Raw genomic sequence first — 26,412 nt, forward strand, 5'->3', positions numbered from 1 at the left:
GTACCAAGATTTCGATGGAGGTGTGTGTTTTAAAATACAGAAAAATTGGAGCAATGTTTACAGTCAACTGTACATAATATTGGCATGCCGATTGGCTGGCCTAGGGAAGAGCATAGACAGTTTAGCTTCCTGATTGGCTGGGGGCAAAATGAAGTTCCTTCTTCTGATTCAGAATGAATTTCCAATGCCAGTCTCATGATTCCGATTTAGACGTTAAATGAGTAAAGTTAAGGGATTAATCTATAGGTGCAACATGGAATAAGCCTTTGTATCATGTGTACATATTCGTGGACGATGTAAATTTTCTTAGCCAAATAAGCAAGCGTGCTAACTAGTTGCAATAATAATGTGACAAGGCTGGCAACAATTAGAAAAGCATTGTTTGACTATTGGTATTGTCTTTAGTACAAGTTGTCAGGGGAGAGCGCGAACGCAGTCCCTCACTACCAGAAATTATGCAGTCGAGATTCCCACATTTGGGGAATTCGCAAGGGTCAGCACAATCTCGAGTGCAATGGCTAAGCCTCGCCCTGGGCGAACCACCTTTGTGATCATGGTTTCTCCCCTGCCAGGTAAGTATGAGTTGTTCGGCTGATTCTTGGGGAGCTCTTTCACTCACATGCTCTTCTGACTCATGGTAAGAATGACAACAGACAATTGTTCACTGATATCTCATCTTTCGTTTAAAAAGGTTTTAATATGACTTCTTTTGTTTATTTTTGAAAGTTGAGATCACTGTTGATGTTTGGATGGATTGGAAGGAAGTCATCTAAAAAACAAGCCAAATCTAGAAGAAAACAATGTATAATGGACCTTTTCTTTTTGTTGTCAAAACATTGGATGTTGCATACTATATCTGCTGCAATAAATATTTTTTTAATTCATCTGAAGCATTTTCTGTACCAAGATTTCTATGGAGGTGTGTGTTTTAAAATACAGAAAAATTGGAGCAATGTTTACAGTCAACTGTACATAATATTGGCATGCCGATTGGCTGGCCTAGGGAAGAGCATAGACAGTTTAGCTTCCTGATTGGCTGGGGGCAAAATGAAGTTCCTTCTTCTGATTCAGAATGAATTTCCAATGCCAGTCTCATGATTCCGATTTAGACGTTAAATGAGTAAAGTTAAGGGATTAATCTATAGGTCCAACATGGAATAAGCCTTTGTATCATGTGTACATATTCGTGGACGATGTAAATTTTCTTAGCCAAATAAGCAAGTGTGCTAACTAGTTGCAATAATAATGTGACAAGGCTGGCAACAATTAGAAAAGCATTGTTTGACTATTGGTATTGTCTTTAGTACAAGTTGTCAGGGGAGAGCGCGGACGCAGTCCCTCACTACCAGAAATTATGCAGTCGAGATTCCCACATTTGGGGAATTCGCAAGTGTCAGCACAACCTCGAGTGCAATGGCTGAGCCTCGCCCTGGGAGAACCACCTTTGTGATCATGGTTTCTCCCCTGCCAGGTAAGTATGAGTTGTTCGGCTGATTCTTGGGGAGCTCTTTCACTCACATGCTCTTCTGACTCATGGTAAGAATGGCAACAGACAATTGTTCACTGATATCTCATCTTTCGTTTAAAAAGGTTTTAATATGACTTCTTTTGTTTATTTTTGAAAGTTGAGATCACTGTTGATGTTTGGATGGATTGGAAGGAAGTCATCTAAAAAACAAGCCAAATCTAGAAGAAAACAATGTATAATGGACCTTTTCTTTTTGTTGTCAAAACATTGGATGTTGCATACTATATCTGCTGCAATAAATATTTTTTTAATTCATCTGAAGCATTTTCTGTACCAAGATTTCTATGGAGGTGTGTGTTTTAAAATACAGAAAAATTGGAGCAATGTTTACAGTCAACTGTACATAATATTGGCATGCCGATTGGCTGGCCTAGGGAAGAGCATAGACAGTTTAGCTTCCTGATTGGCTGGGGGCAAAATGAGGTTCCTTCTTCTGATTCAGAATGAATTACCAATGCCAGTCTCATGATTCCGATTTAGATGCTAAATGAGTAAAGTTAAGGGATTAATCTATAGGTGCAACATGGAATAAGCCTTTGTATCATGTGTACATATTCGTGGATGATGTAAATTTTCTTTACCAAATAAGCAAGTGTGCTAATTAGTTGCAATAATAATGTGACAAGGCTGGCAACAACTAGAAAGGCATTGTTTGACTATTGGTATTGTCTTTAGTACAAGTTGTCAGGGGAGAGCGCGAACGCAGTCCCCCACTACCAGAAATTATGCAGTCGAGATTCCCACATTTGGGGAATTCGCAAGGGTCAGCACAACCTCGAGTGCAATGGCTGAGCCTCGCCCTGGGCGAACCACCTTCGTGATCATGGTTTCTCCCCTGCCAGGTAAGTATGAGTTGTTCGGCTGATTCTTGGGGAGCTCTTTCACTCACATGCTCTTCTGACTCATGGTAAGAATGACAACAGACAATTGTTCACTGATATCTCATCTTTCGTTTAAAAAGGTTTTAATATGACTTCTTTTGTTTATTTTTGAAAGTTGAGATCACTGTTGATGTTCGGATGGATTGGAAGGAAGTCATCTAAAAAACAAGCCAAATCTAGAAGAAAACAATGTATAATGGACCTTTTCTTTTTGTTGTCAAAACATTGGATGTTGCATACTATATCTGCTGCAATAAATATTTTTTTTAATTCATCTGAAGCATTTTCTGTACCAAGATTTCTATGGAGGTGTGTGTTTTAAAATACAGAAAAATTGGAGCAATGTTTACAGTCAACTGTACATAATATTGGCATGCCGATTGGCTGGCCTAGGGAAGAGCATAGACAGTTTAGCTTCCTGATTGGCTGGGGGCAAAATGAAGTTCCTTCTTCTGATTCAGAATGAATTTCCAATGCCAGTCTCATGATTCCGATTTAGACGTTAAATGAGTAAAGTTAAGGGATTAATCTATAGGTGCAACATGGAATAAGCCTTTGTATCATGTGTACATATTCGTGGATGATGTAAATTTTCTTAGCCAAATAAGCAAGTGTGCTAACTAGTTGCAATAATAATGTGACAAGGCTGGCAACAATTAGAAAAGCATTGTTTGACTATTGGTATTGTCTTTAGTACAAGTTGTCAGGGGAGAGCGCGAACGCAGTCCCCCACTACCAGAAATTATGCAGTCGAGATTCCCACATTTGGGGAATTCGCAAGGGTCAGCACAACCTCGAGTGCAATGGCTGAGCCTCGCCCTGGGTGAACCACCTTCATGAACATGATTTCTCCCCTGCCAGGTAAGTATGAGTTGTTCGGCTGATTAATGGGGAGCTCTTTCACTCACATGCTCTTCTGACTCATGGTAAGAATGACAAAAGACAATTGTTCACTGATATCTCATCTTTCGTTTAAAAAGGTTTTAATATGACTTCTTTTGTTTATTTTTGAAAGTTGAGATCACTGTTGATGTTTGGACGGATTGGAAGGAAGTCATCTAAAAAACAAGCCAAATCTAGAAGAAAACAATGTATAATGGACCTTTTCTTTTTGTTGTCAAAACATTGGATGTTGCATACTATATCTGCTGCAATAAATATTTTTTTAATTCATCTGAAGCATTTTCTGTACCAAGATTTCTATGGAGGTGTGTGTTTTAAAATACAGAAAAATTGGAGCAATGTTTACAGTCAACTGTACATAATATTGGCATGCCGATTGGCTGGCCTAGGGAAGAGCATAGACAGTTTAGCTTCCTGATTGGCTGGGGGCAAAATGAGGTTCCTTCTTCTGATTCAGAATGAATTACCAATGCCAGTCTCATGATTCCGATTTAGATGCTAAATGAGTAAAGTTAAGGGATTAATCTATAGGTGCAACATGGAATAAGCCTTTGTATCATGTGTACATATTCGTGGATGATGTAAATTTTCTTTACCAAATAAGCAAGTGTGCTAACTAGTTGCAATAATAATGTGACAAGGCTGGCAACAATTAGAAAAGCATTGTTTGACTATTGGTATTGTCTTTAATACAAGTTGTCAGGGGAGAGCGCGAACACAGTCCCCCACTACCAGAAATTATGCAGTTGAGATTCCCACATTTGGGGAATTCGCAAGGGTCAGCACAACCTCGAGTGCAATGGCTGAGCCTCGCCCTGGGTGAACCACCTTCATGAACATGGTTTCTCCCCTGCCAGGTAAGTATGAGTTGTTCAGCTGATTCATGGGGAGCTCTTTCACTCACATGCTCTTCTGACTCATGGTAAGAATGACAACAGACAATTGTTCACTGATCTCATCTTTCGTTTAAAAAGGTTTTAATATGACTTCTTTTGTTTATTTTTGAAAGTTGAGATCACTGTTGATGTTTGGATGGATTGGAAGGAAGTCATCTAAAAAACAAGCCAAATCTAGAAGAAAACAATGTATAATGGACCTTTTCTTTTTGTTGTCAAAACATTGGATGTTGCATACTATATCTGCTGCAATAAATATTTTTTTAATTCATCTGAAGCATTTTCTGTACCAAGATTTCTATGGAGGTGTGTGTTTTAAAATACAGAAAAATTGGAGCAATGTTTACAGTCAACTGTACATAATATTGGCATGCCGATTGGCTGGCCTAGGGAAGAGCATAGACAGTTTAGCTTCCTGATTGGCTGGGGGCAAAATGAAGTTCCTTCTTCTGATTCAGAATGAATTTCCAATGCCAGTCTCATGATTCCGATTTAGACGTTAAATGAGTAAAGTTAAGGGATTAATCTATAGGTGCAACATGGAATAAGCCTTTGTATTATGTGTACATATTTGTGGACGATTAAAATTTTCTTTACCAAATAAGCAAGTGCGCTTACTAGTTGCAATAATTTGACAAGGCTGGCAATAACTAGAAAGGCATTGTTTGGCTATTGGTATTGTCTTTAGTACAAGTTGTCAGGGGAGAGCGCGAACGCAGTCCCCCACTACCAGAAATTATGCAGTGGAGATTCCCACATTTGGGGAATTTGCAAAAGTCAGCACAACCTCGAGTGCAATGGCTGAGCCTCGCCCTGGGCGAACCACCTTCGTGATCATGGTTTCTCCCCTGCCAGGTAAGTATGAGTTGTTCGGCTGATTCATGGGGAGCTCTTTCACTCACATGCTCTTCTGACTCATGGTAAGAATGACAACAGACAATTGTTCACTGATATCTCATCTTTCGTTTAAAAAGGTTTTAATATGACTTCTTTTGTTTATTTTTGAAAGTTGAGATCACTGTTGATGTTTGGATGGATTGGAAGGAAGTCATCTAAAAAACAAGCCAAATCTAGAAGAAAACAATGTATAATGGACCTTTTCTTTTTGTTGTCAAAACATTGGATGTTGCATACTATATCTGCTGCAATAAATATTTTTTTAATTCATCTGAAGCATTTTCTGTACCAAGATTTCTATGGAGTTGTGTGTTTTAAAATACAGAAAAATTGGAGCAATGTTTACAGTCAACTGTACATAATATTGGCATGCCGATTGGCTGGCCTAGGGAAGAGCATAGACAGTTTAGCTTCCTGATTGGCTGGGGGCAAAATGAAGTTCCTTCTTCTGATTCAGAATGAATTTCCAATGCCAGTCTCATGATTCCGATTTAGACGTTAAATGAGTAAAGTTAAGGGATTAATCTATAGGTCCAACATGGAATAAGCCTTTGTATCATGTGTACATATTCGTGGACGATGTAAATTTTTTTAGCCAAATAAGCAAGTGTGCTAACTAGTTGCAATAATAATGTGACAAGGCTGGCAACAATTAGAAAAGCATTGTTTGACTATTGGTATTGTCTTTAGTACAAGTTGTCAGGGGAGAGCGCGAACGCAGTCCCCCACTACCAGAAATTATGCAGTCGAGATTCCCACATTTGGGGAATTCGCAAGGGTCAGCACAACCTCGAGTGCAATGGCTAGGCCTCGCCCTGGGCGAACCACCTTCTTGATCATGGTTTCTCCCCTGCCAGGTAAGTATGAGTTGTTCGACTGATTCAAGGGGAGCTCTTTCACTCACATGCTCTTCTGACTCATGGTAAGAATGACAACAGACAATTGTTCACTGATATCTCATCTTTCGTTTAAAAAGGTTTTAATATGACTTCTTTTGTTTATTTTTGAAAGTTGAGATCACTGTTGATGTTTGGACGGATTGGAAGGAAGTCATCTAAAAAACAAGCCAAATCTAGAAGAAAACAATGTATAATGGACCTTTTCTTTTTGTTGTCAAAACATTTGGATGTTGCATACTATATCTGATGCAATAAATATTTTTTTAATTCATCTGAAGCATTTTCTGTACCAAGATTTCTATGGAGTTGTGTGTTTTAAAATACAGAAAAATTGGAGCAATGTTTACAGTCAACTGTACATAATATTGGCATGCCGATTGGCTGGCCTAGGGAAGAGCATAGACAGTTTAGCTTCCTGATTGGCTGGGGGCAAAATGAGGTTCCTTCTTCTGATTCAGAATGAATTACCAATGCCAGTCTCATGATTCCGATTTAGATGCTAAATGAGTAAAGTTAAGGGATTAATCTATAGGTGCAACATGGAATAAGCCTTTGTATCATGTGTACATATTCGTGGATGATGTAAATTTTCTTTACTAAATAAGCAAGTGTGCTAACTAGTTGCAATAATAATGTGACAAGGCTGGCAACAACTAGAAAGGCATTGTTTGACTATTGGCATTGTCTTTAGTACAAGTTGTCAGGGGAGAGCGCGAACGCAGTCCCCCACTACCAGAAATTATGCAGTCGAGATTCCCACATTTGGGGAATTCGCAAGGGTCAGCACAACCTCGAGTGCAATGGCTGAGCCTCGCCCTGGGCGAACCACCTTCGTGATCATGGTTTCTCCCCTGCCAGGTAAGTATGAGTTGTTCGGCTGATTCTTGGGGAGCTCTTTCACTCACATGCTCTTCTGACTCATGGTAAGAATGACAACAGACAATTGTTCACTGATATCTCATCTTTCGTTTAAAAAGGTTTTAATATGACTTCTTTTGTTTATTTTTGAAAGTTGAGATCACTGTTGATGTTTGGACGGATTGGAAGGAAGTCATCTAAAAAACAAGCCAAATCTAGAAGAAAACAATGTATAATGGACCTTTTCTTTTTGTTGTCAAAACATTGGATGTTGCATACTATATCTGCTGCAATAAATATTTTTTTAATTCATCTGAAGCATTTTCTGTACCAAGATTTCTATGGAGGTGTGTGTTTTAAAATACAGAAAAATTGGAGCAATGTTTACAGTCAACTGTACATAATATTGGCATGCCGATTGGCTGGCCTAGGGAAGAGCATAGACAGTTTAGCTTCCTGATTGGCTGGGGGCAAAATGAAGTTCCTTCTTCTGATTCAGAATGAATTTCCAATGCCAGTCTCATGATTCCGATTTAGACGTTAAATGAGTAAAGTTAAGGGATTAATCTATAGGTGCAACATGGAATAAGCCTTTGTATCATGTGTACATATTCGTGGACGATGCAAATTTTCTTAGCCAAATAAGCAAGCGTGCTAACTAGTTGCAATAATAATGTGACAAGGCTGGCAACAATTAGAAAAGCATTGTTTGACTATTGGCATTGTCTTTAGTACAAGTTGTCAGGGGAGAGCGCGAACGCAGTCCCCCACTACCAGAAATTATGCAGTCGAAATTCCCACATTTGGGGAATTCGCAAGGGTCAGCACAACCTCGAGTGCAATGGCTGAGCCTCGCCCTGGGTGAACCACCTTCGTGATCATGGTTTCTCCCCTGCCAGGTAAGTATGAGTTGTTCGGCTGATTCTTGGGGAGCTCTTTCACTCACATGCTCTTCTGACTCATGGTAAGAATGACAACAGACAATTGTTCACTGATATCTCATCTTTCGTTTAAAAAGGTTTTAATATGACTTCTTTTGTTTATTTTTGAAAGTTGAGATCACTGTTGATGTTTGGATGGATTGGAAGGAAGTCATCTAAAAAACAAGCCAAATCTAGAAGAAAACAATGTATAATGGACCTTTTCTTTTTGTTGTCAAAACATTGGATGTTGCATACTATATCTGCTGCAATAAATATTTTTTTTTATTCATCTGAAGCATTTTCTGTACCAAGATTTCTATGGAGGTGTGTGTTTTAAAATACAGAAAAATTGGAGCAATGTTTACAGTCAACTGTACATAATATTGGCATGCCGATTGGCTGGCCTAGGGAAGAGCATAGACAGTTTAGCTTCCTGATTGGCTGGGGGCAAAATGAAGTTCCTTCTTCTGATTCAGAATGAATTTCCAATGCCAGTCTCATGATTCCGATTTAGACGTTAAATGTGTAAAGTTAAGGGATTAATCTATAGTTCCAACATGGAATAAGCCTTTGTATCATGTGTACATATTCGTGGACGATGTAAATTTTTTTAGCCAAATAAGCAAGTGTGCTAACTAGTTGCAATAATAATGTGACAAGGCTGGCAACAATTAGAAAAGCATTGTTTGACTATTGGTATTGTCTTTAGTACAAGTTGTCAGGGGAGAGCGCGAACGCAGTCCCCCACTACCAGAAATTATGCAGTCGAGATTCCCACATTTGGGGAATTTGCAAGGGTCAGCACAACCTCGAGTGCAATGGCTGAGCCTCGCCCTGGGCGAACCACCTTCTTGATCATGGTTTCTCCCCTGCCAGGTAAGTATGAGTTGTTCGACTGATTCATGGGGAGCTCTTTCACTCACATGCTCTTCTGACTCATGGTAAGAATGACAACAGACAATTGTTCACTGATATCTCATCTTTCGTTTAAAAAGGTTTTAATATGACTTCTTTTGTTTATTTTTGAAAGTTGAGATCACTGTTGATGTTTGGACGGATTGGAAGGAAGTCATCTAAAAAACAAGCCAAATCTAGAAGAAAACAATGTATAATGGACCTTTTCTTTTTGTTGTCAAAACATTGGATGTTGCATACTATATCTGCTGCAATAAATATTTTTTTAATTCATCTGAAGCATTTTCTGTACCAAGATTTCTATGGAGTTGTGTGTTTTAAAATACAGAAAAATTGGAGCAATGTTTACAGTCAACTGTACATAATATTGGCATGCCGATTGGCTGGCCTAGGGAAGAGCATAGACAGTTTAGCTTCCTGATTGGCTGGGGGCAAAATGAGGTTCCTTCTTCTGATTCAGAATGAATTACCAATGCCAGTCTCATGATTCCGATTTAGATGCTAAATGAGTAAAGTTAAGGGATTAATCTATAGGTGCAACATGGAATAAGCCTTTGTATCATGTGTACATATTCGTGGATGATGTAAATTTTCTTTACCAAATAAGCAAGTGTGCTAACTAGTTGCAATAATAATGTGACAAGGCTGGCAACAACTAGAAAGGCATTGTTTGACTATTGGTATTGTCTTTAGTACAAGTTGTCAGGGGAGAGCGCGAACGCAGTCCCTCACTACCAGAAATTATGCAGTCGAGATTCCCACATTTGGGGAGTTCGCAGGCGTCGGGTCCAGGGTGGTGCAATGTCCAGGGTCGACCACGGACACTTCGGCTTCCGGATTGGCTGCTCGTCCAGGGTGCGACTCTGGACATCGCCTCCCGGTTGGCTGCTCGTCCGAGGTCGACTCTGGACATCGCCTCCCGGTTGGCTGGGAGTGAAACTGACGTTCCGTCTTCTGATTGGTCGGCTCGACTCGACTCGACTCGGCTCCTCGCGTGCGCCTTCGGATTCCCAGCAAACATTCCGGTGCCGGCGACCCGAGCGCGCGTTGGATACGTCGACACCGTTACCTGCGGGAAAATACACAACTACGTGTTTTAAAAAGGTCAGTTCTAAACTTTTCATCGTAAGTTACCCGCGATTAGTGTGTGTCATTGTGTTTTAACCGAGTTTTTACCCGTTCGAACTGATATCATCACAGAACAGGCGAAGAGGCTGGGGGGATGAGGCCAGAAAACAATAAAACAACAAACTTTTCTTTTAAGGTTGAGTTACAATCGTACCTAAAAATGGTTAAACCATTTTTTTCTACGATCTACGATCCGATCTGGTAATATTTAAGTAGCGAAAATGCTAGTAGCATTTATGCTAGTTAAATATTGATAAGATTAAAAAAATAAACTCGTTTTAATCACTCCACGTGATGTTGCATGCTGCTTTTTGTCTCTTTCAAAGCTGTTGGTGCTTAGATCGTTCAGGTTAGTCTTTATTTAGCTTTCAATGACTATATGACCATGCATATGTCAGTCATAACACAAGTGCGTCTTGTGGTTCATCGTAAAGTGTTTATATCATAATCTGGTTGTTAAACAATTGTTCAACAAGCTCCGGGCACAATGGATGCAGAGAGGCAGGGATTCAGGGCTGCACTGGTGGGTGAATTTTGGGAGTAGTAGTAGCCTAAAGATGCATTTTTGTTATGCATGACTTATTGACTGTCTCAGTCAAATATAACAGTTGTTTCATGAAACAGGATGTAAACAACTTTCTGTGCACAGGTCTGGAGATGACATCACCAGTGATTCGCATAGTCAACCCAGGAGCTCCCCTGAATCGCCAGCAACCCGTACTCCTGGCCACCAAGGAGTCTGGCCTTTATAGGGACAAAAAGCTGTGGTTTCCTGTGCCCCATCCAGAGCTGTTGTACCAGGCCACTGCCCTCGAGTGTGCAGAGAAGCTCCTCAGAGCCAACGGCGTCTCTTCACCAACGCGACAGCAGCGTCTGGGGAAGCTGGTGTTTGGAGACCTGTTGGGGTCTGGAGATGCTCCCTGAAGTGTCCGCGTGGAGATGGGTGCGCGGGGAAAGGACGTGACGTGCACCTGTACAAATCTGGCTTCCATCACCGGGTATTTGTCTCATCATCAGATATTAACACAATATGTGACTTTTCACAAAAACCAAAGTGTGAAACAACGATTTGAAAATAAATGTCATTTTCTCCCATCTGTCCCACAGGTACGCCACATCTGTGACGTGTCCAGCTGGTACACAATGCTGACTGAGGTGCTGTGCTGCGGGCCGTGCACCAAGGCTGCAAGAGCTGGAGATGGCGGCACCGTGGGACGGTGGCTTGCGTGGGACCCTGCTATTTTGTCCCAGCTTAGTGAGGCTCACCAAGCTGGTTTTCCTGCCGTGCTCACGGCTAAGTGAGTGTGGTCTCCATCTGTTTGTCTTGGTCGTATGTTTTATCTGAAAGGAAACTAAAGTCAGCTGAAGTCATCTAAATCCAATCATTTTCCTGTCTCTGCTGGTGTGCCCCTGGGGCCCCTTCTTTTCATCATTTACCTTCTCCCACTAGGTCACATTTTCCGTAAACACGACATTCATTTTCATTGTTAATGTGGGTGACACCCAGCTCTACCTCTCAACTAAACCCTCAACTTCACTCCCACCTTCCTCCCTTACCCTCTGTCTCCAAGAAATCCATTCTTGGTTCACTTCCGACTTCCTCAAACCGAACAGTTCTAAAACTGAAGTCCTCCTGGTAGGTAGGCACACCTCACGTTCTCTCTACATCTAACAGTTTCCCCATCTCTACTGATAACTCAGCAGTTACTCCCTCCCCTCATGTTAAGAGTCTGGGCGTCATCCTCGACAGCACACTTTCTTTTCAATCTCACATCAACAATATTACCCGGTCTGCTTATTTTCACTTGCGTAACATCTCCCGCCTCCGTCCATCACTTACTCCCTCCACCACCCGCAGGATGGTCCAGAACCTGATGAAGAGGTGCTTCAGCCTGGACAGCCAGAACAGGAAGAGACCGACGAGGTTTATCACAGCGATGCAGAGGATGGAGCCCTGGATGCTGACCTGCCCCACATCGCTTTCACCAACAATGAGACGGCGACTGTGCACCACCCAGCTTTTGTAAGCACTTCATGCATTTGATTTTGGTCACTATTGGATATTTAGTGGTTTATTTTAACGAAAAATGTGTGTTTTTTCCACAGGACGACGTCTGCAGTGCAAACCCCCTCCCTGGCTTCCAGCAGCTGGAAAGGTTCTGCTCTGTTCTTGTGGACGTTGGGCTGACGGAGAACAAGCTCTCTGTCACCACTAAGGCAAGGGATGGCATCCTCAAAGCCTGGAATGCTGTGGAGGAGCACGACAAGCAGCCGCAGCAGTTCACTCAGCTGTACAGGAGTCACTGGGGAAACACTTTGTACTGCAGGACAAAGAGGGACGACCTGGTTGAAGCTGCTGTGGTGCAGAAACTAAAGATGTCTAAACGCTACACACCAGCACACAAGATCAGCGCTCAGCACAACAGACTGATGTACACTCTTGTGAAGATGCTGTGGCTGCGTTTGTCCCACGGGTCAAAGAAAAGCCCAGAGAAGACGGCCATCCTGAAGGCGTACGAGCGGGTGCAGCACCGGATTCTGGTAGAGGACCCTGTTCTGAGCAAAGTGGGCATTCCTCTACCAAAAATGAATTCAAAAACGGTGCATGAATTCATATCTCATCAAGAGAGACTCGTCAGCTTCCACGCCACCAGACAGCCAGTCACCGTCACCAAGCTGACTTCCATCTCAGCGGCTGACATTCCTCCGGCACCTCCTCAGCCTGCCGTCCTCCCTCCGCCGAGTTACCCCGTGATGGACTATAAATTCACAGAGACTCCAAAGGCGATACCGCTGCTGTTTAGTTTCTGTTGTACTTGGTACAGTTGAGCTCTGCAGAGCCGGTTGGAGCTAGCTTGATTTGCACAGACGCAGATGCACTGCAGCTGTCGTTTTATTTAAATGTTTTTTTTTTCTTACTGTCAAAGTTTGTGTCTGGTTTGTTTTTGTTTTTTCTTTGCACAAACCAATGCTGTTTGTCAGCTGTAACTTTGTTTAGCATTTTTTACACATTTATTTTGCAATAATTGATGCTGATGTTTGTCAGCTGTACTGTTATTTTTGTATTTTTTAACAACATTAAAGCTTGTGACAATAATTTTGATGGTTATTGACCATTTCCAATTTTTAATAAAATATTTGTTACAGTAAAACAAACGTCCTGACGTGTCCTGAATTGTCATCTACACATCTTGGACTGCTTGAATTTATATGACTTTATGAGATGGTGAGTTTTTGAGCACAGTGTGAGCATTTAAAATTGAATAAATTCTCTCTAGAAATTTACAAACTTTGAATTAAAAGCAGAATATTAATCCCACATCTGAAGAAAGTTGTGAATTTGTAAAACACCAAGGACTGTTTTTAAATAAACAACTGATTAACAACAAACAAATCCACATGTAACAATAACATACAGGTAAGTGTAATGGATTTTTTGGGCCACCAGATGGAACCAGACAAAATAAAAACAAAACAAATGCTTTTGTTTCATGATTTTATTCAAGATTTGACTGAAATTAAGCACAAATTATTGCTCAGTATTACACAAGACATCAACTGACTGCAAGTTTTATCACAGGACCCCAGAAATACATGAAATGTAGAACCAATGGGGGAAAATATGCAAATGGTGGACCGCCATCTTTGAGAGCACCCCCATAACATACACAGACAGTAGATGGTGGTTGGCATTTTTTCAACTAACTTGCAGCTACGAGCAGCTGCTCGTCACTTACAATCTACTGTTAATCTAGAGCATACAACATCCCTAATGTCAAACATTTTCTCCTTTGAGTTGCCCCGGTGACAAAATTACCCATCATGCATCTCCACAGAGTCACTTTGTCATGCTTGAACAATCGACCAACCATCGTTAAAGGGAATTGCTCTACTGACCGCCTCACCCCCATTCACAAGGGTCAGCACAACCTCGAGTGCAATGGCTGAGCCTCGCTCTGGGCGGATCACCTTCGTGATCATGGTTTCTCCCCTGCCAGGTAAGTATGAGTTGTTCAGCTGATTCATGGGGAGCTCTTTCACTCACATGCTCTTCTGACTCATGGTAAGAATGACAACAGACAATTGTTCACTGATATCTCATCTTTTATTTAAAAGGTTTTAATATGACTTATTTTGTTTATTTTTGAAAGTTGAGATCACTGTTGATGTTTGGACGGAATGGAAGGAAGTCATCTAAAAAACAAGCCAAATCTAGAAGAAAACAATGTATAATGGACCTTTTCTTTTTGTTGTCAAAACATTGGATGTTGCATACTATATCTGCTGCAATAAATATTTTTTTAATTCATCTGAAGCATTTTCTGTACCAAGATTTCTATGGAGTTGTGTGTTTTAAAATACAGAAAAATTGGAGCAATGTTTACAGTCAACTGTACATAATATTGGCATGCCGATTGGCTGGCCTAGGGAAGAGCATAGACAGTTTAGCTTCCTGATTGGCTGGGGGCAAAATGAGGTTCCTTCTTCTGATTCAGAATGAATTACCAATGCCAGTCTCATGATTCCGATTTAGATGCTAAATGAGTAAAGTTAAGGGATTAATCTATAGGTCCAACATGGAATAAGCCTTTGTATTATGTGTACATATTCGTGGACGATGTAAATTTTCTTTACCAAATAAGCAAGTGTGCTAACTAGTTGCAATAATAATGTGACAAGGCTGGCAATCAACTAGAAAGGCATTGTTTGACTATTGGTATTGTCTTTAGTACAAGTTGTCAGGGGAGAGCCCGAACACAGTCCCCCACTACCAGAAATTATGCAGTCGAGATTCCCACATTTGGGGAATTCGCAAGGGTCAGCACAACCTCGAGTGCAATGGCTGAGCCTCGCCCTGGGAGAACCACCTTCGTGATCATGGTTTCTCCCCTGCCAGGTAAGTATGAGTTATCCAGCTGAGTCATGGGGAGCTTTTTCACTCACATGCTCTTCTGACTCATGGTAAGAATGACAACAGACAATTGTTCACTGATATCTCATCTTTCGTTTAAAAAGGTTTTAATATGACTTCTTTTGTTTATTTTTGAAAGTTGAGATCACTGTTGATGTTTGGACGGATTGGAAGGAAGTCATCTAAAAAAACAAGCCAAATCTAGAAGAAAACAATGTATAATGGACCTTTTCTTTTTGTTGTCAAAACATTGGATGTTGCATACTATTGAAAATATATGTATCTACCTTATAAGCTTCTTTTATATATTTACCTTATAAGCTCATTTGTATTACTCTATGATATGTACACTTGCTCAGATACTCAAGGCCTCTACACAAAGATTTACAGCAGCATGTTCTGTTCTGCAACCTTGAAGGGAGTGAGCACGTTCCAGCTCCTCTCACTTTCCTCTCGGCACCGGTGAAATGTATCTTCATGTATCAGGATGTTCCTAGTAATCTCAAGGATGCATGTTCTAGTGATGTATTAAACTGTCCACTAACAAGGCTGTTATTTTTTACCTGTCATGACCAATGACGTATGTACATGGCAAACTGCGTATGTAACATTCCTTTAATCTTCAATAAAAATCAGCCGTTTTCAGCAGAACGGCGAGAGTCTGTCCGAAGCAACTGACAGGAGCAGATCGCGGGACCTGCTGAATGTTGCAAAGGCTCTCCCCCTCTCGAGCGGTGAAACAGTGACTGGACTCCTCTGATCATTTGACTCCACATTCTGCCAACTCAAAAGGTGTTTATCTCCATCTTCTCCGTACCCGTGCTTGGTCTAACAGAAGAAAGACCAACAAAATTTGGTGTCACGAACAGGATTTTTTCTTTTTGAAGAAAAAGGAGTTTTTGGAGGACGATTCGACCAACCGACCCAGTGAACGATCTTGGCACAAAAACACCGCGGTGGAAATAAGGTAAGCAGAGACTTTTATCTAAAATCTGCCTATTGGATTTATCCAAAGCCTTTGTGTCCAGAATCATAGTAGCTGTGGTCCTAAAAAATAATAGTTGGAGAAGAAAGTGGAGACAAGTGCAGAAGAAATAAGAGATTTTTGTAATGGTTTAATGGTAAAATAAGATAAGGATTTTTACAATGGTTTAATGATAAATGAGATAAGGAAATAGAACAGAACAAAGGGTTGGAGGCCCAGGGTAATAAGAAGCCCTAAATTCCACTTAGAGAAGGGTTGGAGGCCCAGGGTTATTAGAAGAGCCCAAAATTCCATCTTCCAGGTCGTGGCTGACCACACTATTTGCTGACGAGTGAATAGAAAATATAACGAGGTTATATAACACTTGGCTAGGATTCCATAGGGGTGGGAACCCTAAAAGTCCACAGGTCGAGGACCTGGTTCGGGTTAAGGCCCTGGGAGGCTAGAGAGAGAGCTCCCTAAATTCTAAAGGTCGAGGACCTTTGCATGAGATGAGAAAAATGTTCTGAGGTAACTGTTTTTGCATAAAATAAGCAATGTTTTTGGCTGTTTCTGCGTGAAGTGAGCAGTGCTTTTGGCTGTTTCTGCGTGAAGTGAGCAGTGCTTTTGGCTGTTTCTGCGTAAAATGAGCAATGTTTTTGGCTGTTTCTGCGTGAAATGAGCAATGTTGTTGTGAAACTGTTGTTTTTTTGACACAAAACACACGCTATAGTTAGAGAACACGCTGTATGAATGTAAAGTCTCAATCAGCTTTGTCGGTAAAACAGATGGAGCTGACTGATTAACTTTAATTACATAATAAAAGAGACAGAATAAACTCCAAATGAGAGTGAATAAGTCTCTTTAGGCTTAGCAAACATATTATCTGCACTCACAAGTGCAGATAGTAAGGATAAGTGTAAAAACACATAGATTTTTCATATCACAGCTAATAGGGATTAGTTGAATAAGCGGTGATCACCACACCCACCGCAGTTAAGATGGGTAATGAATGAATGAACTGTACTAACAAATTGTATGTGTAAGTGAGAGAAATACAGCGCCTTTGTGGATGCTCTAGGCAAGATTTCCTCACCTGAGACACGTTTGAAGAAGGAAATACCACAGAGGTCATTGGCGCTGTCTCACTAATTAATACTGGTGAGTTAGAGCCCCCTATGGGCTGAAACCCTCGTCAGTCCAAATTGTCACCAAAACCAGCAACATACTAACAGAATGATGGAAAAAGAACATGATTGTGGAACGGAGGATGATGGATGGGGACCTAATGACATTCTGAGTACACTGGGAGAGCAATTAGCTTGCATGGAGACTGTAATAAATTTGACAAGTAGCCCAGTTGAAGCCACGAGAAATAAGGTTTTATTGAGAAAGTCAGCAGAGAAGGCGATGAAGGAAAAAGGAGTAGATGTTAACAGCAGAGGTAACTGGAGCAAGATTTGGGAAATGAAGGCTGCAGAAGCGAGAAAGAAAAGGCAGGAAGCTGCAGAGACTCTGAGGGAAGCTGGAGTGTTGACAAGGAAGAAAGTAAAAAGTGAGGTTGATAAGCAGGCAGCTCGTGTGAGTAAATACATGCAGTGGATAATGTTATGGAACACCGCCAGACCTAATATGAAGAGAGAGAAGAAGGATAATAAATCTCCACCTCCTTACTCTTCTACTGCTCCGACAGCTGGAATGTATCCATTAATTAAAGTTACAAGCGGTACATTGGACATTCAGCCTGAAGTCCCACTTGATAATGAGAGTGAGTGGTCAAGTGTAACTATGACCTCAGGATCAGACGTTAAAGTCAGTCCCTCAGCCCCTGAGACACATAATCCTTTTCTGATAAGCAATGAAACATTAAACAGCAGTCCGTCTGCAACCAACCCAGCTGCACCGTTCGAATTAAGAGCTAAACGACAGGACATAGATAACTCACAAAAACAATTCACCACTCCCTACTTCAGTCAGGGCCTGGTCGCACCTGACTACAGCACGGGTATGAGCTCCCATGCTCCCCCTCCAGCGCCTTGGGCAAACTGCCCACCAGTATGGCCTAAAGCACCTGAACAAAAGCCAACTCCAATTTTTACATCCTCCCAGCTAAAAGGTGAAGAGCAGGAAGACCCTAATAAAAGTGTAGTGGTTAAGATGGTTCTGGTAGGGCATGAATCATCTGATCCCCCTCCAGCAGCCAGTCAGAGTCATGAATCTCTCCTAGAGGAGGAATGGCCAGAGCCGCCCACTAAGGAAGAGTTTGGGGGAGAAGGGGATTTGCTTTCCCGCCCTCCATCCCCAGAACCAGAAAGAAGACACACTAGGTCCATGGGACCACCCACTTACCAATTACCCCTGGTGCAGAATAAACCCAACGCCCAGAAAGTCTATCAGCCGTATTCCCTTGGGGACATTCAGGCTTTAATAGATAAATTACCAGACATACAGGAGGGTGGAAACACTTGGCTCTCAGACTTTGACACCCTCACTGCTGGACAGGATCTTGCATTGGGAGACTTCAGAGCAGTAATCACTAGATGCACGTCACGCTCACAGGCGGAGGCCTTAGAGAAGGATGCTGGCACAATTCGTGATTCTAATCCTGTACCTCTCGGTAGAGTGATAGCCCAATTAGGCCCAGCAGTCAGAAAGATGTTTCCGCTGAAAGATAGCAGCTCAATGTGTAAATTTAAATGGGATGCTAAACAAAATCCTTCGATTTACTTGAACCAAGCCATTGACACCTGGGTGGCCCAAACTGGCCAACACCCATCCAAACGGGGCACGAGCAGTATGTGGTTTAAAAATGCAGTCCTGAAAGGAGTCCCTGACTCGGTGACTCAGAAAATGGAGGACAATCCTGATTTGCAGGATTGTGATTTTAGCAAGTGGAAAAAACATCTTATTTTTAACCTTAATAAAATGCAGGTAAAGGAAGAAAAAGACTCTGATAACTTAGAAGATTTACAAAAACAATTGCTCAGGGTCCAATTACAAGCTGCAAAAAAGACTTTAGGTGAAAAGGGGGACAAGGTTAAGAAACAAATGGTTGCGTCCACAGCCACACCCCCACCACAGCAGACACCCCCTGATCAGGTTTCACCTATAGCTTGGCAGCCGCAGCCACCATATTCGGGGCAGCCACAGCCACAATATTCAGGGCCATATGTAAACACACCCAACCCATATGCTACCCAGCGACCACCTTTTGCTGGTCGTACCAGAGGCGGTTTCAGGGGAAGGGGACAGTGGAGGCCAGTAGGCGGCAAAGGGGGGCCACGTGCACAAGACATTTGCTACAACTGTGGTCAACCAGGACATTGGTACAGGAACTGCCCCTTGCCATACAGCCCACAAGAGGAAGGTCGAGGCAGAGGCAACTTTTCAGGACGAGGAGGGCCTACCGGACCCCACACCCAGATGCCAATGATGGGCTGGGAACAGTGGGAGGGTGGTCCAAGACAATAGGACACCCCACAGAGAAACTCCGACGGTCAGGGAGCCACGGCAGACCCCCTGCTGTCAATAACTGTAGATGGACAACATCAACCATTTTTGGTTGACACTGGTGCCACCTGCTCCACCATGCAAACTGTACCGCCCTCTAAGACATCTACGCGCACTATCTCAGTTACGGGCTTCTCTGGGGAACAACAAACCCTGCCTTTCTCCCTGCCACTCCCAACTACGGTGGGAAATCAGACAGTACTGCAAAGCTTCGTCTGTTCACCAACAGTTCCAGTCAACTTACTAGGAAGAGATCTCCTCATCAAATTAGGAGCCACCATTTTGTGTGGTCCTACGGGACTTACTGTCACTCTGCCAGAAGGGACTATTTTGCCCTGCACCGGAGAAGCCAGTGATGGCATGTACTTGGCCCAAAAACTGCCTGACATATCAGACTGTGCTGAGATTTATTGGGCTCTGTTGTACACAGAAACCAAGGACACTCCTGGCTTAATGACTCTGTACCAGCAGTGGAAACCCTGGCTGACTCAGGTCCATCCTTATGTTTCTCCCCCTGACCCTCCTCACCTAACATTATTCTATGACAGACATGATTCAGTTTGGTACAAGGAAGCCTTCCAAAATCATTTAGAGGGACAGCAATGGTGTGTACAAACAACAGATATTTATGCTGCACCAGAAGGTGTGGCCGCAGCAGCCAACCTAACCCAGGAACAATTGGCATGGTACATGATGGGAGATGAGGCAGTACCTCATGTCTCTCTTGCTTTACATCCAGCCCATCAGGCAAAAGAACTAGGGGGAATGGTTAAACGTTCCCTAGCAACCACTGAATGGCGTTCAACTCCTCTTCCACAAGTGTCGTATTCAGACTCAACTCAGACATTTAAAATCACTGCGGTTTGTACTATTTCGACACATTTACAACAGGAAACTATTAGCAGATCTCATGGCCGTGAACGAACCGATCACCCTGATGCTCTAACAATGTTAGACTCGCTTCCCACCTCCCTGTGGTCAACAGGCCCCACTGATGTTGGGTTGGTGTCCATCCCACCTGTGACCTTTCACCTAAAAGATCATGCTCCCCTGTGGGTTCCACAATACCCACACAAACCATACGCTGAAGAGGGGATAGCAGACACCATCAATGGCCTGTTGCAGGCAGGGGTGTTGGAGCCATCCATGTCAGAATGGAACACTCCGATTTTACCTGTAGAAAAGAAAAATACTGGTAAATATCGAATGGTTCATGACTTGTGTCGTATAAACGCCCTACTTAACATAGACTCACTTCCCGTTCCTAACCCATATGTGGCTCTGACAAATTTACCACCTTCACATGCATGGTTTACCTGCATAGATTTGGCAAATGCATTCTTTTGTCTTCCACTTCATGAGTCTCTGAGGGACATTTTCTCTTTCACATTCAGAGGGCAGCAATTCAGATACACGCGTTTGCCACAAGGGTTCACCCTGTCACCTGGTTTGTTCAACCAATGTCTGCGTCAGCTCCTAGACACATGCCCCCTACCTGATGACTGTGTTTTAGTGCAGTATGTTGATGATTTGCTCCTGTCAGCGCCCTCTGCAGGCTCCTGTCTACAAGCTACTCAAACATTACTAACTCATTTGGCCAAGCTTGGATTTAAGGTCAGCCGGTCCAAACTTCAAATAGCCAGGAAACAAGTGTCATTTTTGGGCAGAATGGTTTCACAAGTTGGTGTTTCATTATCACCAGATCACAGAAACTCCATTCTCCATCACTCTAAACCTGAAACAGTCAAAGACATGTTATCCTTCCTAGGCCTGACAGGCTACAGTAGACACTTCATCCCTAACTATGTTGGTCTCACTGCCCCACTACGTGCTCTTATAGCACCTTTTGGGATGCGTCAACTCACAGCTCACCTGAACTGGACTATTCCAGCAGAAGAAGCTTTCATAAAACTCAAACAACAACTCTCAACTGCTAGTGATTTAGCTACTGCAGACTACAAGTCTACGTTTTTCCTTGATGTTTCTGGATCAGAAACTCATGTAAATGGAGTTCTGTTCCAGAAAAAAGGGGGAGGTCAGAAACAAGTCTTGATGTACATAAGTGTCATGCTAGATAACATGGAAAAAAGACACCCACCCTGCACACAACATGTAGCAGGCCTTGCAAAAATTTTACAAAAAACAGCACATATTGTAATGGGCTATCCTCTGAAAGTACTAACAACACACAGTGTAGTAGCTTACATTACATCACAAGCTTTCACCATGACCCCACTAAGACAAAGAAAAATCAGTAAGATCCTAGAGGCCCCACACATCACCTACACACATGAAGGGATAAACATGGCAGACCACATGGGTAATGGGGAACCTCATTCGTGCGAACAAAGAACAGCAATAGAAGAAAAAGTCAGACCAGATCTAAGTGCAATCCCACTAGAAAACCCTGATAAGAACTGGTTCACAGATGGCTGTTGCTACAGAGATGACAATGATGGATTAAAAGCTGCCTGGGCAGTAGTAGAGCAACTCCCTACAGGCGAGTGGTTCACTGCAGGAGCGGAAAAGCTGAAAGGACAACAGTCAGCACAGAGAGCAGAAGTGTTAGCTATTATTGCCGCTCTCAAAATGAGTACAGGGAAGAAAGTAAATATTTACAGTGACTCAGCTTATGCTGTAGGAGCCGTGCATGTTGAACTTAAGCAATGGTTGAGAGCTGGTTTTGTGACTGCTGGGGTGAAACCCATAAAACATGAGTCTGAGATGAGGGAACTAGCAGAAGCTTTATTCCTTCCAGCAGAAGTGGCGGTGATAAAATGCAAAGGACATAGTCAGGGCTCTGACTTTGTATCTAAGGGAAATCAGGAGGCAGATAGGGCTGCCAAGATAACAGCTGAATATCTTCCTGTATATAATCTAGTGGTTGAAACAGTAACTGTTGAAAAAAGCATTGATCCTAGAATCTCTATCACAAGAGAAACACTGAAAGACATGCAAGATCAAGCTTCAGCACAGGAAAAAACTTTATGGTTGGCAAGAGGTGCCACTAACACAGATGTTTGGAGAAGTCCAGATGGTAGGCCCATACTACCACCTGGCATCAGGCAAACAGCAATGGAAGAAGCACATGGTGTTGGACATGTTGGTGTAGCACACATGATGAGAAATGTGTCCCCCTGGTGGCATCCATACCTAACAGACATGGCCAGATATTTGGTTAAAACTTGTACAGAGTGTACTCAGTTTGGCATTAAACCTACCCTGAAACCAATCCAAGGTCAATTTCCAATACCAACATGCCCTGGAAAAGAGATAATCATAGATTTCACAGATATGATTGACAGGGTAAAAGGCTACAGGTATCTCCTAGTGTGTGTAGATGCCTACACTGGATGGCCGGAGGCTTGGCCTGCGAAAAAAGAAGACAGCAAAACAGTCATCAAATGTTTGATCAATCATTACATTCCCCAACACGGGTTCCCGGAAAAAATTAGATCGGACAATGGGACACATTTTAAGAACAAAGATCTACAAGAGGTTGAAACCATGCTGGGACTGAAACACAAGTTTGGTTCAGTGTATCATCCTCAGTCCCAGGGAAAGGTGGAAAGGATGAATCAAACGCTAAAGGTCAAATTGGCTAAAATCTGTGCACAGACCAAATTAACTTGGTTAGATGCTTTGCCCCTTGCTCTGATGTCCACACGGAGCTCAGTTAACAAAACCACAAGGTTCACTCCCTTTGAACTACAGACTGGACGGCCGTTTCCAGGACCTGCCACAAAACTACCCCTGACTGCTGACCTGACTGACTCCCTCGACTCAAGGTCATATTATAACCTGTTGCATAGTCTTGTCTCTCAGTTCTCGTTACAGGTTAAGGCTGATCGTACCACCACAGATGCCCCATCTCCACAACCTGGGACAGACTGGGTCCTGCTGAAAGTCACCAAAAGGAAGTGGACGGAACCGAGGTGGACTGGACCCTACAGGATCACAGAGAGGACGTCACACGCTGTCCGGCTGGACGGCAAAGGAGACTCCTGGTACCATTGGACCCAGTGTGCTGCAGCGGAGGAGCCACACCGTGCCCTGACCGAGGTCCAAGAGAACCTGTCACAGAGGGAGGAGCCTAACCTGGAAGAGAAGCAGCCGACATCTGCCTGACCAGAAAGAGGACCCAAGGACCAGGATGAGAAGCAGCTGACATCTGCCTGACAAAAAAAAAAAAAAAAAAGGGATCCAAAAAAACCAGGAAGAGAAGTAGCTGACTACAGTAGCGTGCCAAGCTACCAATTCTGCGGGACGAGGTAGCGTGCCAAGCTACCATCACATCCTGCAGGACGAGAATTGTGACATCATCACCCCCTGCAGCTGCCTGGAGCCAGTGAAGGGACCTCAACAGGGGGAAGAAGTAACCACCCTATGAACATTCTACAAGGGTTCTATTTAACACCCTCATTTATTTTAGAAGGGTTATATTTAACACCCTCCATTTATTTTATCTGGGTTCTATTTCACACCCTCATTTATTTTACAAGGGTAATATTTTACACCCTCTACTCATTTTATATTATTACTCATTTACCTGTTTAGTATTAGATATATGTTTACGCTCATTGCATTTCTAAAACTGAATGTACAGATTGATTACCATTGCCATCTCTCCTCCACCTGCTGACCCAATTATCCAGATGCCCTTGTTACTAGCCAATCCTAACATCTATTTGGGAGGGGAACCCTCTGATGATAGTGATGACTCTCATGATGAAGAAGATGATGTTAGAGTGTAAGAATGTTCAGTGATTTATGTAACAATCATTTCACCTGTTCATTTCTATGAGTTTTTTGATTGTGTTGTTTTTATTTTTTTTTTTGATCATTGATGTCCTAGGCATGCCCACTCTGTGCCAAAAGGTGTTCGTCCCAAAATGGGAGGACATGGGGGAATTTTCCCTATTTGACGTACGATAATTAGGGTTTTTCGCCCTCATACGGGTGTGCATGCGATCCATTCATGTTGTGACATGTTCAGTTACATATATGATCATGTTTTTTGTATTAGTTTACTGCTAGAAATATGAGAAGCTGTAATCTGATTGATTGTTTGTATTGGTATTTTAAAACTTTGCTTATTAGAGTCTTTTTGATGAAATTTGGTGTTGTTGTTTTGATTTACTACATCTTTGTTGAACTCTTAAAAGAGTTCAAAAGGGGGATTGAAAATATATGTATCTACCTTATAAGCTTCTTTTATATATTTACCTTATAAGCTCATTTGTATTACTCTATGATATGTACACTTGCTCAGATACTCAAGGCCTCTACACAAAGATTTACAGCAGCATGTTCTGTTCTGCAACCTTGAAGGGAGCGAGCACGTTCCAGCTCCTCTCACTTTCCTCTCGGCACCGGTGAAATGTATCTTCATGTATCAGGATGTTCCTAGTAATCTCAAGGATGCATGTTCTAGTGATGTATTAAACTGTCCACTAACAAGGCTGTTATTTTTTACCTGTCATGACCAATGACGTATGTACATGGCAAACTGCGTATGTAACATTCCTGTAATCTTCAATAAAAATCAGCCGTTTTCAGCAGAACGGCGAGAGTCTGTCCGAAGCAACTGACAGGAGCAGATCGCGGGACCTGCTGAATGTTGCAAAGGCTCTCCCCCTCTCGAGCGGTGAAACAGTGACTGGACTCCTCTGATCATTTGACTCCACATTCTGCCAACTCAAAAGGTGTTTATCTCCATCTTCTCCGTACCCGTGCTTGGTCTAACAGAAGAAAGACCAACACTATATCTGCTGCAATAAATATTTTTTTAATTCATCTGAAGCATTTTCTGTACCAAGATTTCTATGGAGGTGTGTGTTTGAAAATACAGAAAAATTGGAGTGGCGCAATGTTTACAGTCAACTGTACATAATATTGGCATGCCGATTGGCTGGCCTAGGGAAGAGCATAGACAGTTTAGCTTCCTGATTGGCTGGGGGCAAAATGAGGTTCCTTCTTCTGATTCAGAATGAATTTCCAATGCCAGTCTCATGATTCCGATTTAGACGTTAAATGAGTAAAGTTAAGGGATTAATCTATAGGTCCAATATGGAATAAGCCTTTGTATTATGTGTACATATTCGTGGATGATGTAAATTTTCTTTACCAAATAAGTAAGTGTGCTATTTAGTTGCAATAATAATGTGACAAGGCTGGCAACAACTAGAAAGGCATTGTTTGACTATTGGTATTGTCTTTGGTACAAGTTGTCAGGGGAGAGCGCGAACGCAGTCCCCCACTACCAGAAACTATGCAGTCGAGATTGCCACATTTGGGGAATTCGCAAGAGTTAGCACAACCTCGAGTGCAATGGCTGAACCTCGCCCTGGGTGAACCACCTTCGTGAAAATGATTTCTCCCCTTACAGGTAAGTATGAGTTGTTCAGCTGATTCATGGGGAGCTCTTTCACTCACATGCTCTTCTGACTCATGGTAAGAATGACAACAGACGATTGTTCACTGATATCTCATCTTTCATTTTAAAAGGTTTTAATATGACTTCTTTTGTTTATTTTTGAAAGTTGAGATCACTGTTGATGTTTGGACGGATTGGAAGGAATTCATCTAAAAAAAACCCAAGCCAAATCTAGAAGAAAACAATGTATAATGGACCTTTTTTTTGTCAAAACATTGGATGTTGCATGCTATATCTGCTACAATAAAATTTTTTTAATTCTTCTGAAGCATTTTCTGTACCAAGATTCTATGGAGGTGTGTGTTTGAAAATACAGATAAATTGGAGTGGTGCAATGTTTACAGTCAACTGTACATAATATTGGCATGCCGATTGGCTGGCCTAGGGAGGAGCATAGACAATTTAGCTTCCTGATTGGCTGGCGGCAAAATGAGGTTCCTTCTTCTGATTCAGAATGAATTACCAAAGCCAGTCGAAGGCCTTTTCAAAATCTAAATTTACCAACATCATGCGCATCTTTCTTCGTTTTCGTCTTCCTCCGCTTATCCGGGTCCGGGTCGCGGGGGCAGCATCCCAACTAGGGAGTTCCAGGCCGTCCTCTCCCCGGCCTTGTCCACCAGCTCCTCCGGCAGGACCCCAAGGCGTTCCCGGACCAGATTGGAGATGTAACCTCTCCAACGTGTCCTGGGTCGACCCGGGGGCCTTCTGCCGGCAGAACATGCCCGAAACACCTCCCCGGGGAGGCGTCCAGGAGGCATCCTG

The 26,412-nt window shown here is 42.4% G+C and overlaps 12 non-coding genes across 12 annotated transcripts; all 12 read right to left on the reverse strand.

Moving 5' to 3' along the window:
* Positions 1-415: 415 nt before the first annotated feature.
* On the reverse strand, positions 416-580 carry LOC139062803 (U1 spliceosomal RNA). Its single transcript, XR_011516347.1, has one exon. It is a non-coding gene; the product is annotated as a U1 spliceosomal RNA (small nuclear RNA).
* A 734-nt stretch (positions 581-1,314) lies between these two features.
* On the reverse strand, positions 1,315-1,479 carry LOC139062806 (U1 spliceosomal RNA). The gene has a single exon (XR_011516349.1). It is a non-coding gene; the product is annotated as a U1 spliceosomal RNA (small nuclear RNA).
* Positions 1,480-2,213: 734 nt separating this feature from the next.
* LOC139062939 (U1 spliceosomal RNA) lies at positions 2,214-2,378 on the reverse strand. Its single transcript, XR_011516481.1, has one exon. It is a non-coding gene; the product is annotated as a U1 spliceosomal RNA (small nuclear RNA).
* A 735-nt stretch (positions 2,379-3,113) lies between these two features.
* LOC139062776 (U1 spliceosomal RNA) lies at positions 3,114-3,278 on the reverse strand. Its single transcript, XR_011516322.1, has one exon. It is a non-coding gene; the product is annotated as a U1 spliceosomal RNA (small nuclear RNA).
* A 734-nt stretch (positions 3,279-4,012) lies between these two features.
* On the reverse strand, positions 4,013-4,177 carry LOC139062808 (U1 spliceosomal RNA). Its single transcript, XR_011516351.1, has one exon. It is a non-coding gene; the product is annotated as a U1 spliceosomal RNA (small nuclear RNA).
* A 729-nt stretch (positions 4,178-4,906) lies between these two features.
* Positions 4,907-5,071, reverse strand: LOC139062823 (U1 spliceosomal RNA). Its single transcript, XR_011516365.1, has one exon. It is a non-coding gene; the product is annotated as a U1 spliceosomal RNA (small nuclear RNA).
* Positions 5,072-5,805: 734 nt separating this feature from the next.
* Positions 5,806-5,970, reverse strand: LOC139062985 (U1 spliceosomal RNA). The gene has a single exon (XR_011516525.1). It is a non-coding gene; the product is annotated as a U1 spliceosomal RNA (small nuclear RNA).
* Positions 5,971-6,705: 735 nt separating this feature from the next.
* On the reverse strand, positions 6,706-6,870 carry LOC139062945 (U1 spliceosomal RNA). Its single transcript, XR_011516487.1, has one exon. It is a non-coding gene; the product is annotated as a U1 spliceosomal RNA (small nuclear RNA).
* Positions 6,871-7,604: 734 nt separating this feature from the next.
* Positions 7,605-7,769, reverse strand: LOC139062992 (U1 spliceosomal RNA). The gene has a single exon (XR_011516532.1). It is a non-coding gene; the product is annotated as a U1 spliceosomal RNA (small nuclear RNA).
* A 735-nt stretch (positions 7,770-8,504) lies between these two features.
* On the reverse strand, positions 8,505-8,669 carry LOC139062774 (U1 spliceosomal RNA). Its single transcript, XR_011516320.1, has one exon. It is a non-coding gene; the product is annotated as a U1 spliceosomal RNA (small nuclear RNA).
* Positions 8,670-14,568: 5,899 nt separating this feature from the next.
* Positions 14,569-14,733, reverse strand: LOC139062788 (U1 spliceosomal RNA). Its single transcript, XR_011516333.1, has one exon. It is a non-coding gene; the product is annotated as a U1 spliceosomal RNA (small nuclear RNA).
* Positions 14,734-25,445: 10,712 nt separating this feature from the next.
* Positions 25,446-25,610, reverse strand: LOC129165979 (U1 spliceosomal RNA). The gene has a single exon (XR_008565244.2). It is a non-coding gene; the product is annotated as a U1 spliceosomal RNA (small nuclear RNA).
* Positions 25,611-26,412: the final 802 nt, after the last annotated feature.

This window comes from Nothobranchius furzeri, chromosome 14, assembly GCF_043380555.1.
Source record: "Nothobranchius furzeri strain GRZ-AD chromosome 14, NfurGRZ-RIMD1, whole genome shotgun sequence".
In the NCBI taxonomy this organism is placed as follows: Eukaryota; Metazoa; Chordata; class Actinopteri; order Cyprinodontiformes; family Nothobranchiidae; genus Nothobranchius; species Nothobranchius furzeri.